Source organism: Apis cerana, linkage group LG15 (genome assembly GCF_029169275.1).
Source record: "Apis cerana isolate GH-2021 linkage group LG15, AcerK_1.0, whole genome shotgun sequence".
Taxonomy (NCBI): Eukaryota; Metazoa; Arthropoda; class Insecta; order Hymenoptera; family Apidae; genus Apis; species Apis cerana.
Window position 1 is genome coordinate 4,939,827 of NC_083866.1, and position 14,347 is coordinate 4,954,173.

General features: G+C 38.6%; 1 protein-coding gene across 1 annotated transcript in view; it reads right to left on the minus strand.

The window, feature by feature from the left end:
• Positions 1 to 14,002, minus strand: part of LOC107996301 (sodium-coupled monocarboxylate transporter 1) — a 46,443-nt gene extending 32,441 nt beyond the window's left edge. Inside the window, exon 1 of the mRNA XM_028665974.2 lies at positions 13,588 to 14,002. The gene's annotated coding sequence lies outside the window, so the exon portion shown is untranslated. The remainder of the gene's footprint in view (positions 1 to 13,587) is intronic.
• Between the last annotated feature and the right edge of the window lie 345 nt (positions 14,003 to 14,347).

A 14,347-nucleotide genomic window follows, 5' to 3' on the forward strand; every position in this document is an offset into this window, starting at 1 on the left:
ATATTCATTCAATTCGTCCATCATCCGTGCATCAACACGATCACGTTAATCAATGAATAAAATATCAAGGATTACGTGGACGTTTCACAGACAGAGAATAATGAAGCCACTAATAAGGAACTAGATAAATAATACGGGATTCCCCGATTCTGAATCCGCCGATGTTGCTAAGAATTCCCAAAGTAGACTCGCCATTAACAATCGGTTAGATGCCGGGCTAACGAGTTGAAAACACACGCGTTTTGCGAATTTCGTGGAAGTTGTGGGCGATTTAATCATGGACGGCCATCGGTTATCTTTGATTACTCTCGTCGTCGATCGTGGTAGAAGGTGAATTTTGAACGCAATGAAAAATTGCAATGGCCAATTTTATATCTTACAATTTCGTAGAATCGAGGCGAGTCTAATTTGTCGGGCGTTAATTAATTCGAAGAATGCGAAACAAACGGAGAAATTATTAAATAGCAATCGAACGAGTCGCTCGGAACAATTTTTAATCTCTTGCTTTTCAATACGGAAAATTTCATCGAATTTTTCTCGACCAAGATTAATAAATTACTGGCGACAAAGGTACAAATGTCCTCCTCGTTCCGATCAGCAACACATGACGGCGTAAAACGAAATTTTTGCGTAAAAATTTGACTTGATTGGAAAGGAGAAATTTTCATCGAAAAAAATTACGTTTAAATAAATTCGAATTCGAAATGGAATTATATTATACATCATCGAAAAGAACAGATCTGAGATCGAAATTTAATAAATAAATATTTTACATTTTATACGAGCATAGGATGAGGAAAGAAGAACACCTCTCGTCGAATCTTATTCTCTCTTATTCCGCTGGGACTTTTCATCGAAAACTACCCCATTATTACAGGATGGCGTACAACCTGCTACTTCCACCGAAATCGGTGGCCGTAATCCTCCGAAAGGGGGTTAAAGGGAGGAAGAAAAATCTGATGGATCAACGAACGAAACAAATGGTCAGGTTGAAGGCCGTGGAACCATCGCAATTTTCGCGAAAATTCGCGTTGGAAGGATGTGCGGAGCTCGTTATCTCTCGAGGGGGCGAGGGGCGAGAGGGGGTTAGATGGAAGGAAGGATGCGGAGGAAGGCTCCGACGGATGCTCGAGCGACGTGTTTCAACGCGATTCTCCTGCGAGATCCTCCTCGAAGAGCATTTTTCTGCATTACACAGTTATTTCGGGAGTAAATCGTCCGGATTGATAAAAATGGGCCGCGGCTTGTACACGCCGAGCACTCGAGGCGCCTTCAACCCGACCGCGGAGAAATATAAAAATGGCGAAACTGGACTGGATGAAATACGTTTCGGTGATGATCCCTGCCGATTTATATTTTATTCCATAACGTATCAGAATTTTTATCTTCTCCTTCTTTTTTTTTTTCTAAATTTGAATTCGGAAGTTGGAAGTGGTAAATCAATTTTATTTTTAGATGAGAATTATACACACATAGATACGAGGTTAAAACTATTATTACAATGGATTATGAAGTATTGAAAATCTGTCGCAACGAATATAAAATATCTTTGATGTTGCAATGAATTTTTAATATTTTTTTTCTTTTTTAGGTCATAATTTTTTCATGCATCAAAATAAATTTTTATAAAAATAAAACTGCAACTGATCTCTTGGAAATCGCGATTGAAAAGATTCCCTAAATTTGAGCAAACGAATATTTAACAAGTGTTCAAAAAAAAGAAAATCAAAAAAGAAAAAAAACACAAATGTATCAAAATATTTCACAGAAATTCGATTCTTTTTTTCGATCAATTCCGTAATCGCAATTACACTCGGGAAAAAAAGAACAAACCATATTTTTACCTCGAAATAATTATCACAGCCACAAAGGTGAAACACACCAATGACGTAATCCGCAATTGGCGAACAACACGGTCTTGTTTTCTTTTTTTTTTTTTCTTCTTCCTCCGGTTATTAGCAAGAAACAATGGACGGTTAATTATCGTTCGAGATGGAAGCTTCTTACGTACATCTCGATCGACGCGTATCCATCTCCTCGACAGGGGGGGATTCTAAATTGGACTAAGGGGCCAGCCTCGTCCATTCGGATATATACCGAATGGTCGAAAGTTTCCAAGACTTTCGTTTAACGTGCTAATTCCGGCCGGGCTTGTTTGAACTGGATCTTTAAGGCGGTTCATCTACATTTCAGACACCACCAAGGGAACACCTGAACGAATATTAAGCGATTTTATTTCACTCTGTGTATTTCACGTGTACGTTAACGTGATAAATAAAGTGTAAATCGCGTGCATGCGATAGATGAAATGTAAATATCTCGGCATGTGTATGAAAGATAATCGATGTCTATTTACAGTGTGGATAAAAAATATTGGATTTTATTTAAATAGTCGAGTTACAGAAGTGAAATTTTGAAAAAAGAAAAGAGTACATAGATTATTGAAGAACGATCGATGGATATATTAATTAATAATAACAATTTGAAACGGTGGAGATGCGATTTCAATGTTTCCCGATATATCGAAAGATATTGGGGATGATATTAGCTCCGTAATTTTTGATCGATTTTCAATATTTTCGTGGAGGGGGATAAAGTCGAGGAAAATTGGTCGAATAGCGGGAGGATCTCGCAAAGGGATCAAAGTGAAATGATCCGTTCCGTTGAAGAAAGCAATCTCCGACTTCTTTCCGTCACCTTACGTAACGATTACATGGTAATGGCGCGTTCACGAGCCCCCATCCACCGAAACCCATCTGCTAACTCTATCAGAGGATCAAAAATCGGTCAAGGAAGTCTCTTTTAACCCTCTCCTTTCTTCCATTTCCCAAATATTATAAAATCAACTTTTACTATTATTATTCGAAACTCGAAACTTGGAACGAATCGAGACAGAAATATATATATATATATAGAGAGAGAGAGATAACAAACAGGATTAATTCTCGTGATATTCTGCGCGCATTTAATTTAAATCTCGTGATTCAATAATTATTTAACACGAATAAATACGAGTATGAATATGATACTACTAGTAGTGATACTACTAGTAATAAAATTCTAGAATTTAATAAAAAAAACAATCGTAAGAGCACAACACGACGAAACGCGAACGAGAAGAATATTTAATCAATTCAATTATTTTTTACCGTTATATATCGGTGATATATAATGAATTACATTATCGGTAAAAATATTTACCTTATACCTTCGGTGCAAAGTAAATAAAATTCAATAAATTAATTTAATGCACGTCACCGCCGGTTCAATTATGATTTATAAATTTTATTTAGTTTAATAAATAAATATGTACATTTTTCGCTTTATTTTTTAATCGAATTGAACACGAGTTGAAAGTAACAGCGATTCATCAACCGTGTTAATGCGATATTTAATGAAATTATTTTATAATTTACTGTTTAAACGCGGTGGAAAAAACGTATCCGTATATATTTATCTACGAATCTCCTCCTCTTTATCGCCTGTCGTTCCATCGCGCTTCTCCTTCAAAATTTCAAAACTTTCGAAAACAAATGGAACAATCGTGAACACGCACAAAGACTGTACTATCGTGAAAAGGGAAGACAACTCTTCTTTAGACGAGCCACCTTCAAAAACGTGGAAACGAAAAACGTTATCGCGTGAGCACGAACCCCTCCCCCTCCATCAGGACGGATCGAACGTTGCACGCGGCATTAACCCCGAAATTAGCGAGGTTCCACATGAAATAGCCAGCCCTGTGGCCAGATCTAATCAGACACGGACGGAGAAGCTCGGTGCACCGATGCTATAATTTTCGGAGAAGCGTGAGATAAGTCGAGCTTTATCGGCAAATCGAGCTACGAATCCGAAATTCCTGCCGAATCTCGTTCGTTCCAGTTTTTTCTCGAGAGGCGATCGATTAATTCTCCTCTCCCCCTCTCCTTTCCTGTCACCTTTTCGAATCCTTTCGAGACAATTGATGATCTCTCCCGATACGCGACAATACGAAAGTCGAGTTAATTAATAAGCGAGAAGATCGAGTCCAATTTTCAAAGGAATATAATAACGCGTTTCAAGTGTGCGTTTTAGATAAGTGTTTTGTGGCAATTATCTCGTGACAAGCGTTTTAGCGCGTCACAAGTGCGTTGATTAATTTTTCTTGTCTGAATTTTTTAAAAATTCAATGTCATTTAATGATAAAAATGAGTTTCGTATATATATTATTTTTTTTTTTTTTTTTACAATTGCACACGGAAGTTTTGCAGAGTATCAATATATTGTATTTTGTGACGAGAGATACATAATTACGCGTAACCTTATTCATTCTCCTCGTATCATTTACAATATATAATTATTCGTACGTTAAACATTTCGTTTTGTCGAAAAAAAAAAAAAAGAAAAAGATTAAATATACCTGTACGCTCGTTTCGGTAGCGCGAAAAATTCTCATTCCAAATAAAAAAAATTCTCACGAAAGATCACATTCAAAGTACCTCCTCTCGGTATTTTTCACTGTTAAAACTCTGTCCCCCTCGAGCTCTTAGAGTGCTCGATTCCGACGTCCTTGAGCGCGCAATATCTCGACGGTGCTGGCCACGAGATGGTGGCCAGCCACACGGATATTGGACGCAAGGATCGAAAGGTTGGAGCGCAAAAACTAGGAAATTACATGAATTGGATTGCCGGCTGGAACACGTTTAAATGGAACAGTGTGACAGATATTGTTGGCAATGTTACAAATTCCGGATACGGGGTCGGAATTAATCAAATCTGTTTCTGCGAAGTCGAGGAAATGTTTGAAAAAAGAAAGAAAGAAAGAAAGAAAAAAACGTTCGAGCCAATTAACCGTGAAACACAAACGTGACTATCCGTTGCTCGATATTCACCCCCGTACCGGTTCAATCTTCGAAAGGTTTAAACTTTCGAATTAACGTTGAAAAGTTTCCGAAAACACGGGGAAAAGTGGTGTAAAATCTTGCGCAAAGGGGAGAAAGGGGGGAAAGAAAACTTCCCCCTATGTAATTGAGCTACTTTCTTCCAGAAGTTTTCGCGTGTAAGCTGTTTGGATAAGTCCTTTCGGAATCGCAGTGCAATTTATCGGGAATTAAAGACATCCGTTGACACGATATCAGTGATGCATTTTTCGTCTCTTCCTCTTCCTCTTCTTTCAGTCGTCGGCAAAACACGAAGGAAATTTAGAAAATTGTCATCAAATTTCAATAATCATTTTATATTCTTTTTATATTCACGAATGGAGATTAAATATTAACTGCAATTGACTGGAAAGACGTCGAACAGAATAACATTCCAATTTCCAATTTCTCATAAAACTGATATCTCATAATGATATTGAGCGAAAATTTTCTCGCATAATTACCCTTGTCGCGATGTCGTTTCCAAGCCACCAGTCACTCTGATTAATGAACGAAACAGGCGTTACCAGGAGTCGACGAGCGATTGTTTCCAAGTTTCTGACGTTATCGCCCAAGTTTTCGCGAGGTGACACACCGCAAACCCTGGTCACGTTGAGATATCTAGATCCAGGGATTGATAAAACCCTCAAATTCGGACCCAGAATTGAACGCGTTAATCAAATTCAAGGCAAATTTCTCACTTGTCGCGTGTAACTCGAACAGACCCTCTTTTCTTTTTTTTTTTTTTTTTCTTTGTCCACGAATAACAAATTTATCCGAGAATTGCTTCTCGCGAATACACAGAGTGGACACAGGAGGCTGTAAAATATACGCTTTTATACGCAGGTTAAATCTTGTTACATGCTGCTCGTCAGCGGCCATTCAACCGGTTGACGCCTCGTCACCAACTTCTTTTTTCCACCAACCCACGTTTTCACCAACCCTCGTGCGAGAATCTCATCATGTATCGAGGAACGATCGATACTCGAAGCGAGCGACAATTATTTACCGCGATGAAGCGATTAAGAAAGTATTTTTTTTTTTTTGTAAAATCTTTTAAGGAACATTCGCGAACATTTTTTTAAAAATTCGGTGTCTCTACATTACCTTTGCAGCGACTCAACAGACTCCTCCGGCGATTCGAACGGAAATTACGACATCTTAATCCTTTACAGAAATTATCACAAGCTTGAGACATCAGATCACCAGATCAAATTATTTGTCGAGTCAGAGCAGACCCACATCCCGCTTACAACCTCTTACAACTCTTCCTCCGATCAGTTAACATCCCACTTATATAGCAGAGGGGAGGATGCCGGGAAGGAAATTATCGGCCGTTCCGTTACGATCTCTCGATTCCACCACCCGTCTTTCCGATATCTGACGTTATTGTTCATTTTCCAAGTGCGTTATCGCGAATTATCAATCGATTCGATAAAAATACGAACGAAATACGTAGGAACGTGAATGAAATTTGATCAAACTCTCCTCCGTTAAGAGGAATAAAACAATTTTAACGCGGATAAATAAATTTAACGAAACGATCGAGTTGAGAGAAAAATATTCTCGATAATTTCAACATGTGTTTCCATGTGTTTCGTTTCATCGAATGCGTTGATGCGTTCCTCGCGGTCGCGAAAATTTATCCCGCATTCGTTCATCGTCCAACACTCGGACGCGCGTCACGTGAACTGGAATCGAGTAGGTTGTCGGTAATAACGGAGGGAAGAAGGCTCAGGCTGGGAACAGGTGCGAAACTAATCACGGAGCGGAATCACGCGAGCGTGGAAAAGGAAGGAAAGAGACGAAGAAAAAGGAGCGAGGGTTGCGCAACACGCGCTCGTCGCGCGTGCCAACGCAAACCCGTGTAATTGCTCGTGGTTTTGTTTCGTTATTTCAAGTCCTCGAGTTATTTTAAGCAGTTCTTCCGTTCCTTCGATTCCAAATAATCCGATCAACAATGAGTGTTCGATTCGTTTCCTTTCTTCGAAGAATATAAACGCAGTTTGGGAAAAACTGAGCGTTCACTTTACTTTCAACTCTAGAATATTCTAGGAAATTCTTGGAAATATTTTAATCAATTTTCTACTCTTGTTCTCGAATTTTTCGCGCAAGATCGAGAGATCTCGCGATTGGAAAGTGATACAAGTTTCCAATAGAATTTTCTCGCCACGAAATCATCCGTGTAACTTTTATATGCATACAAGACGCTTTCGAAAGGCATTTAAATTGAACTGGGTAGCTTGAACCACTTGGTCTGTCGACGAAGAGTTGGAATAGAGTAGAACAGAACGTGGGATATGCTAATTAGAATAACGTGGTATTGATAGTGGCGTGGATGTTTGATAGCCGAGTGGAGAATTTGCGATGAATCGCTATAATGGGGCGCACACCCTTACGAAAGCCCTCATCGTCGTAAATTAGAAAATCCCCGTTGAAACGCCATTAAACCATTAAAGATATTCGCGTTTTCTCGATAAATAAACAGCGGATACACGCGCACACGCATATACACAGTGTTTAACCGTGCGGGGTGGGGGAAACCCTTGAAATAACGGGCGAATTCGTGGCGAATCCAATTATAGCGGGCTAATGCGATGAAAATAGAAGAGAAACAGGGTCGCAATTAACAGATGAGAGTAAGTTGGGAAAATTGGAGGCGGGTCGGAAACGGTTGAAAATTCAGGTGTCCACACGCGATATGCTTTCTAAAATCGTGGAAAATACCGTGTTTGTCTTGCTCGGTGTTTGTGTTACTCGGTGGAAGGTTAATTTCGGAGTGGAGAGAGAGAGAGAGAGAGAAAGAGAGGGGAAACACGGATAACCGAGCGGATGTCCGACCAGGGAGGTGTGAAGGGGATGAAATTTTGGAGTAAATTATAGAAATTGGAAGAATTCGTTGCGCGTTCGATTGGAGGACCTCTCGAGAGAATAGCTTCTCTTAATTAACGCGTTAACCTCCTTCCCTTTCCTCTCCTCGACCGTTTGAATCGTCGATAAATAAACCGTGAACCGTGGTTAAACGAAGAAAGTTGACTCTCTTGGTTCATGATGATGGGTTAAATTTGAAATCGAGCAGATATGAAAATATGACGGGCGGGGAGAAACGAAGAGAAACGTTTCATGGAAGAAGACAGGAAATATATATATATATATACACACTTTGCGGTGGATTTGTTTTCGCTTCAACTTAATTAAACTTTCTTGATGGCATTCTAAGTTTGTTTACCCGACCAAGTTTTCATTTGATTCACGTCCATCTCTTTGTTTAAAACCGATGAATGGAAAGAGTCGGGAATTCCGTCAGGAAGAGACACTTCTTTTCTTCCAATTTTCTTAGGATGAAATTTTTAAGAAGATGTATCACCTCGATTCTGTGTCATTTCTATTAAACAGAGCTAGCTCGTATTATCATGTGAAAATTTTCTTACGTATCACAATATTTCCCCCTTCTTGATTAGTTTGTATTTGAAAAAATGATCAAAGCAATCAAAAAAAAAAAAATCGTATCGTCTATTTGTAAAAGTTTCAGAGACAAGTTTAAAAAGTATACTTTTTTCTTTTATACCGAGTGAAAAGCAAATATTCATTCATTATTTCGATCTGACGTTTTATTTTTATCCGACCGTATTTCCGTTTACGTAAGAAACTATTTACGTGTACCGCAAGAACAACAGAAAAATCATAGCTTGCTTTGGTTTCTCCGGAATCGTTTCCTGAATAAAACAATTACAGGAACGAATGCGTAGAAAAATGTACGAAGGACATATACAAATGAAATTACTTCATATCCGTGTTTTTTAATTAAATAATATGCAAACAAAAGTATATTGTATTGTAGCATAATAACGATCATTATTGTGATTATATTACTTGCCAATTTTATCATTATCATAAATATCTATATCGTATAAATAACGATATCAATTATTCTCATTTTTCAGTAAAAACATTTTCTTCTCGTACTCGTGATTCTAAACATCATTTTTCGTTTCGTTTCTATCCCATAGAAAAATTAAATTATATTTTTATACCGGGTGTGTTATAATGTAATTATCATGTGCAACGAATTTTAATGTTATATCGCGCGATACAAGTTTAGAATAAAACGAGAAAATTCACGTATTCCGTTCACAATAATTCCGGGCAAAGTATATTTCACGATAAATTATATTTCCTTTGTTCAACGAGAATTGTTCAATTATTTGCGTACGATGAACCGATATTTATCAAAAACCAATTCTTTTTTTTTTTTTTTTCGGTGACAAATTGAAGCCCATTGTACAACGAATGAATCGATACACACGAAATAATACGAAGGAAGAATTTAACAGTTGTCGTAATTTCTTATGTCCGCCACGTTTTACGATACGGGATATATCCACGAGTCGCGGCACGTACGCTCGACTTGCGATTTCGATATCCCGTTACAAGTGCAAATATTTGTCTGTAAACCCCTCGCAGCTTGCTGTTTCCGCTTTTTACCTTCTTTCCTTTTTTTCTCTCTCCTCCTTCTTCGATACAAAGTTCGAGATTCTCTTTTTCTTAATTCATGGAACGAACGATTATGAAAACTCGAAAAATTTAGAGAAGACGAATTTTCTTATTAGTTGGAAAAATAGATTATTATTATCATTTCTCATTTCCAATATATTTATTATATATCGTTCGATATGTGTATTAGTGCAAAACGTGTCGACAGGTCTACGAAGCGATATTCTGTCGTAGATAAAGGAGGCTCCCCTGTGAATATTAATAAACTTCTGCTAATAATTCGACGAAGCGAAGACAAGCAGCGTAATTGGAGATTCAGAAAGAATTTCTGAACGAAAGTCTATTATTACATCCTCCAATTATTTCGAGTATAGTCGAGCGTTTCCAGGGAGAAGTAGACAACAACCGAGTCTACGGTAAAAGTGTTTTCAACCCTCTCCTAACAATAAGATTCCTAGCTAACACGAGTCTCGCTAAACATTTGTCAAGAGTGGAGCAAACGAAACTAACTGTAACTTGGAAACACGTTACCTCAATTTGTCTTTTTTCTTTTTTTCTAATAAACAATCGTTCCTTCGCTTAACCACTCGATCTCGAGAAGTCGAGAAGTAGAATTTTTGCAAAAGTTGAGACGGTTTTCGAAAGGATAAGAAACAGGTGTGGACTTTTTGCAAGATCTTGGGAACTTATGCTCCAATTAAGGATCTGTGAGGAAACGTTACGAGGCTTTGTAAGAAGTCACGTGGGGCGCGATTTAGCAGGAATTAAGTAAGTATGATACGCCAGTTTACGACGATTAATCACCGATGAAAGAAACGAAAGAAACTGGGCGGAAACTGGGCCAAAGCCTTTCTTCCGCTTTTTGCGAAGATTTTTTCGAAAGAAATTACTACGAGGAAGACTTTTACAGGCTGCAAGGTTTAACAGGGTTTTACAATCATCGCTCTTCTATTATTTCTATTTTCGCGACGAGGAGGAAACAGAGTTTTTTTCTTTCTTTTCCATTTCTCTTCGGTTTCGATATTTCGAGGAAGATCGTGAATTTGCGCAAAGATCCTAAGCCGCGAATCGCCATTTTGGAGAACGGATTACTCTCGTAAATTCTATTCTATTTTTCTATTTATTCCCGATTTTCTACCTATTTTCCTTTCCTTTTTTACAATAGTTCAGATTCAAGGAGGGATCATAAAAGAAATAGATTTTTGAAAAGAGATTCCGCGCGAGATCCCAACAACAAATCGTCATTTTTGCGCAACACAAAAGGCCAAATTTCACGTTTCCTATCTATACGGCTCCCTTCAATTTTCTTCCACCTCGCCACATTACGAAATGAAAAGGCAAACACATAGCACGATTTGGCGAGCGAGCTCGAGCAATTTCCTTGGACAAGAATTCTCTTTCTGTCAGAGAAAATAAAAGCACGAAGATAAGAAAATCGTTTGGTATAATTCCAACTGTGTAGCTTTGGGATATGATACCAGGAATTTTTGTACAGTGGAATTTTTTTTAATGCTAATCAAATAGGTTCCTTCTCGTCGAAGGATAGGGAAAGAGAGAGAAAGAAACAGGAAAGAAGAAAGTCGAGGATGAGAACGGCGCATTAGGGAGTCGATGATGGCGTCAGATGCTCGTTGCTTCTGCGTTTTTATAAGCGATAATCGGGAAAAGTTTCGAGGAAAGGCGCTCTTCTCTGCCTCCCTCGTGCCTCCCCGAAAGAAAGCTGCTCTTTGAAAAGTAGAGGGATATTAAAGAGTCTGTTTCTCTCCTAACTAAATCCGAGCAAGAAATCTTTACGATCTCGAATCTTTCTAATCTTTACGATCTCTGGTAAAAAAAAAAAAAAAAAGGAACAGAAAAAGCATATTAAGGGGAAGTTGATACATTAATAACCGTCGATGCTCCGATACATTAAGTTTAAATGTTAAAGGAACAGATAAGAGCGATTATTAAAAGAAACTTTGCCGATTAACTTTTTTATATCCTTAAAATTTAATAATTCCACAGAATTTGGTCATTAAAAAGTACTTTGAATATTCTGCATCTTTTCGCATATTCACAACATTTTTTCGTAGCCAACTGTCTCTGTATATATACAGAAAATCGTGGGAATGACGATAAATAAAAAAATAAATTTACGCAAAGATCGAATTTTTGAACACAATTTAAAAGAAATTCGTTTCGTCGTTCAATAATTTTCAACTCAAAAAAAGAAATAAAAAATACCCTGCATATCCTAAATATTTATTAATCCCATGTTAGAGATGCGCGCGGCTACGAAAGCGAGCGTGACCCCCCTTCTCCCCTTGAATTCCCCCGAATTTCAAAGATAATATCCAAAGGAGGTAAACCAGTTTTCAAGGGGTGGGAATAATTTACAAGGAGAGCGTTTATATCGCCGGTGAGGATCAACAGCAGGCGAGGAGATGCGTTCAAACATCTTCCTCGAACCGATCCGAATCTCTCGATCGAGCCACTCGGCCACTCGACAGCTACGACCAAACTGCGCTTTTCGTCGTCGATTCCCCGATCGCCCCCCTCCCGGGGGAGCGGCAGATTTTCGGTTTCCTCGCAAACCTGTTCCCTCCTCGAGGAGGAGAAGGAGGAGGAGGAGGCCAAGAGCGTCTCGGCAAGAGGCAGACAAGCGAGGACAAGGTGAGGGCTCGACCCGGCTCGACTATTTTTACACTCGACACGCAGATCTACTTGGCGCCGATCTTGAACCTCGATCTTCGCTCGCTCTTCGTCTTCCCTTAAGCGAATCCCGCCTCCGTGATTTATTTTTCGATTTCTCGAGGAATTTTATCCTCGATCGCGAGCGAAGAATTCAACGTTTATGTATTTTCTTGTTGCTCGTCTCCTTTTAAGCGTCTCTCTTTCCAGATTTTTGTTTCTTTCGTTTTCGCGAGGAGGAAAGGAGAGGAGAAATCGGTGAGCGAGAAATTGTATATATTTTTTTTTGGTTATTGGATCTTTCTATTTTGTTATTTTGTTTCGGAGCGAAGAATTTTTTTTTTTTACACGTATCGATTATTAATTGACGAGGTTGAAAATAATGTTAAAATATTAAAATTAATTAGCGAGTTGTCCGAGCGTTATAAAATTTCCGATGGGAAATTTCCGATGGGGAGTAATTTAATTAAATGGGCGACGTTTCGAAGAATAAGTTTTATTCGTAGAATGTGAATAATATCAATTGGAATTAGATTATATCGGTAATTAATATTCAGCAGCGTTTTCATAAGAGAATTAAATAATATAACTCTTTCCTTTTTTTTTTTTTAGAATCAAGCTTACTTCAAATGTCATATATATATATATATATATATATATATATACAATTTGCACGCGTCATCGAAAAATTAAAATTAATAGCAAATGCCGTATTGAAAACGAAATGTTCGAAACGTTATAATTTTTCCAATACGCCCCATTTTCTTTTTTAAACAATAAAAACCGTTATTGCGAAACGAAATAACAAATAAGTTATTCGTATATATATATATATATGAAATATGAACTGAATTTCCATGTAAATTCTCTCGTACGATTTTTCACAAAATATTTCCTCAAAACACGTGTAACGATATTGTATATTTTTGGAACCAGTGCATACGCACTTGTGCGGGTTAAGATATTTCCTGTACAATATGATCTAAATATAAACGTATAGATGAGAACAAAAGCTTCTGTTGTGCTTTCGAGAGAAGACGTAGGGTGTCGCTTCTTACGCGTTCTTCTTGCGAGATTGTTCGCAATAGAAAACCACGTAAGTAATAATCGGCGTGGCCTCAAATCGGCTAATGGCTAATATCCGAGCGTTTCCTACCGGAATACGTGTCTACCAATCGAACGAATCTGCGAGTATAATGAGCTCCGTGGTTTCGTTCCGTGTCGAGAAAACGGAGATCATTTTCCAGAATGAATGAATTTATTTTTAAAAAGGAAGATCCTTCTTGTACACGCAACATGCACGTATATATATATATATTCAAATAATTCAATTCTTCTCTCTCGTATAAAGAAAATTTAAAGAACGGAGAGAATCAACAAAAAGGAAAAAATTCATCGTTACGCAAAATTTGTCAGTCAAACGCGAAAAAAAAGAGACTCGAAAAGAAATCAGTTCCTCCGAAGTTTCTTCTGGAACAATTCTCCTCTTAAAGACGTTAAGAAATATCTATTCTGCAAACAGACTCACCTTTCAATTCCTCTTATTACAACTTCACCGATGTTTTCTCGCGCGGGCACTTCTCATTCCCTCCCGCAACGCGCACCATCGATTCAACTCTCCAAAGTATCTCCGGAAGTCGGTGTAAACTTCGACGAAACAACGTCCTCGGGCGGTCTCCGCAGCCGGTCTCTCCCCTGCACCGACAGAACGGAAAAGAAAAACCGATCCCGTAACACCTTCGCTCGGATCGATTCACCGCACACCGCGCAGCAACTCCGATTCCATCTTCGCCGATCGAACTTTTTAATTAATCGATTGGTTCGATCCTGGTCAACGAAGAGAATCAAAAGAAAAAAAATTCCTTTACCCTTATTTCAGAAGTTTAAAAAAAGAATCGATATCCATCCATGGTCGCCGATTATTAACAATTTGATCGATTAAACGAACGCAAGTTCGTTTCTCGAAAGCAAGAAACGAGGCGGGTGGAAACGGGTGAGGAGAGAACAGGCCTGTTTCGTACCGCGTCGTGAACTGGGAAGTTGGACTTGTTTCTTCTAGAAACGTTTCGGCGTGGTTTAGGCGGGTTGCATCAGCCGGGCGTCGAATTTTGTCTATACGTGGGCGAACGAAGCCAAGGACGAGCCGCGTGAGACAAGAAAAGGAAGAGAAGAAGGGGGATTGAAACGAAACAAATAGTCGAGAGGAACCGGTGCCGGTGAATCAGAAGAAGAAGAGGAGGAAGAAGAAGAAAGCGAAACTAGGCTGTTGGAGAGACGTCGATTGGCCA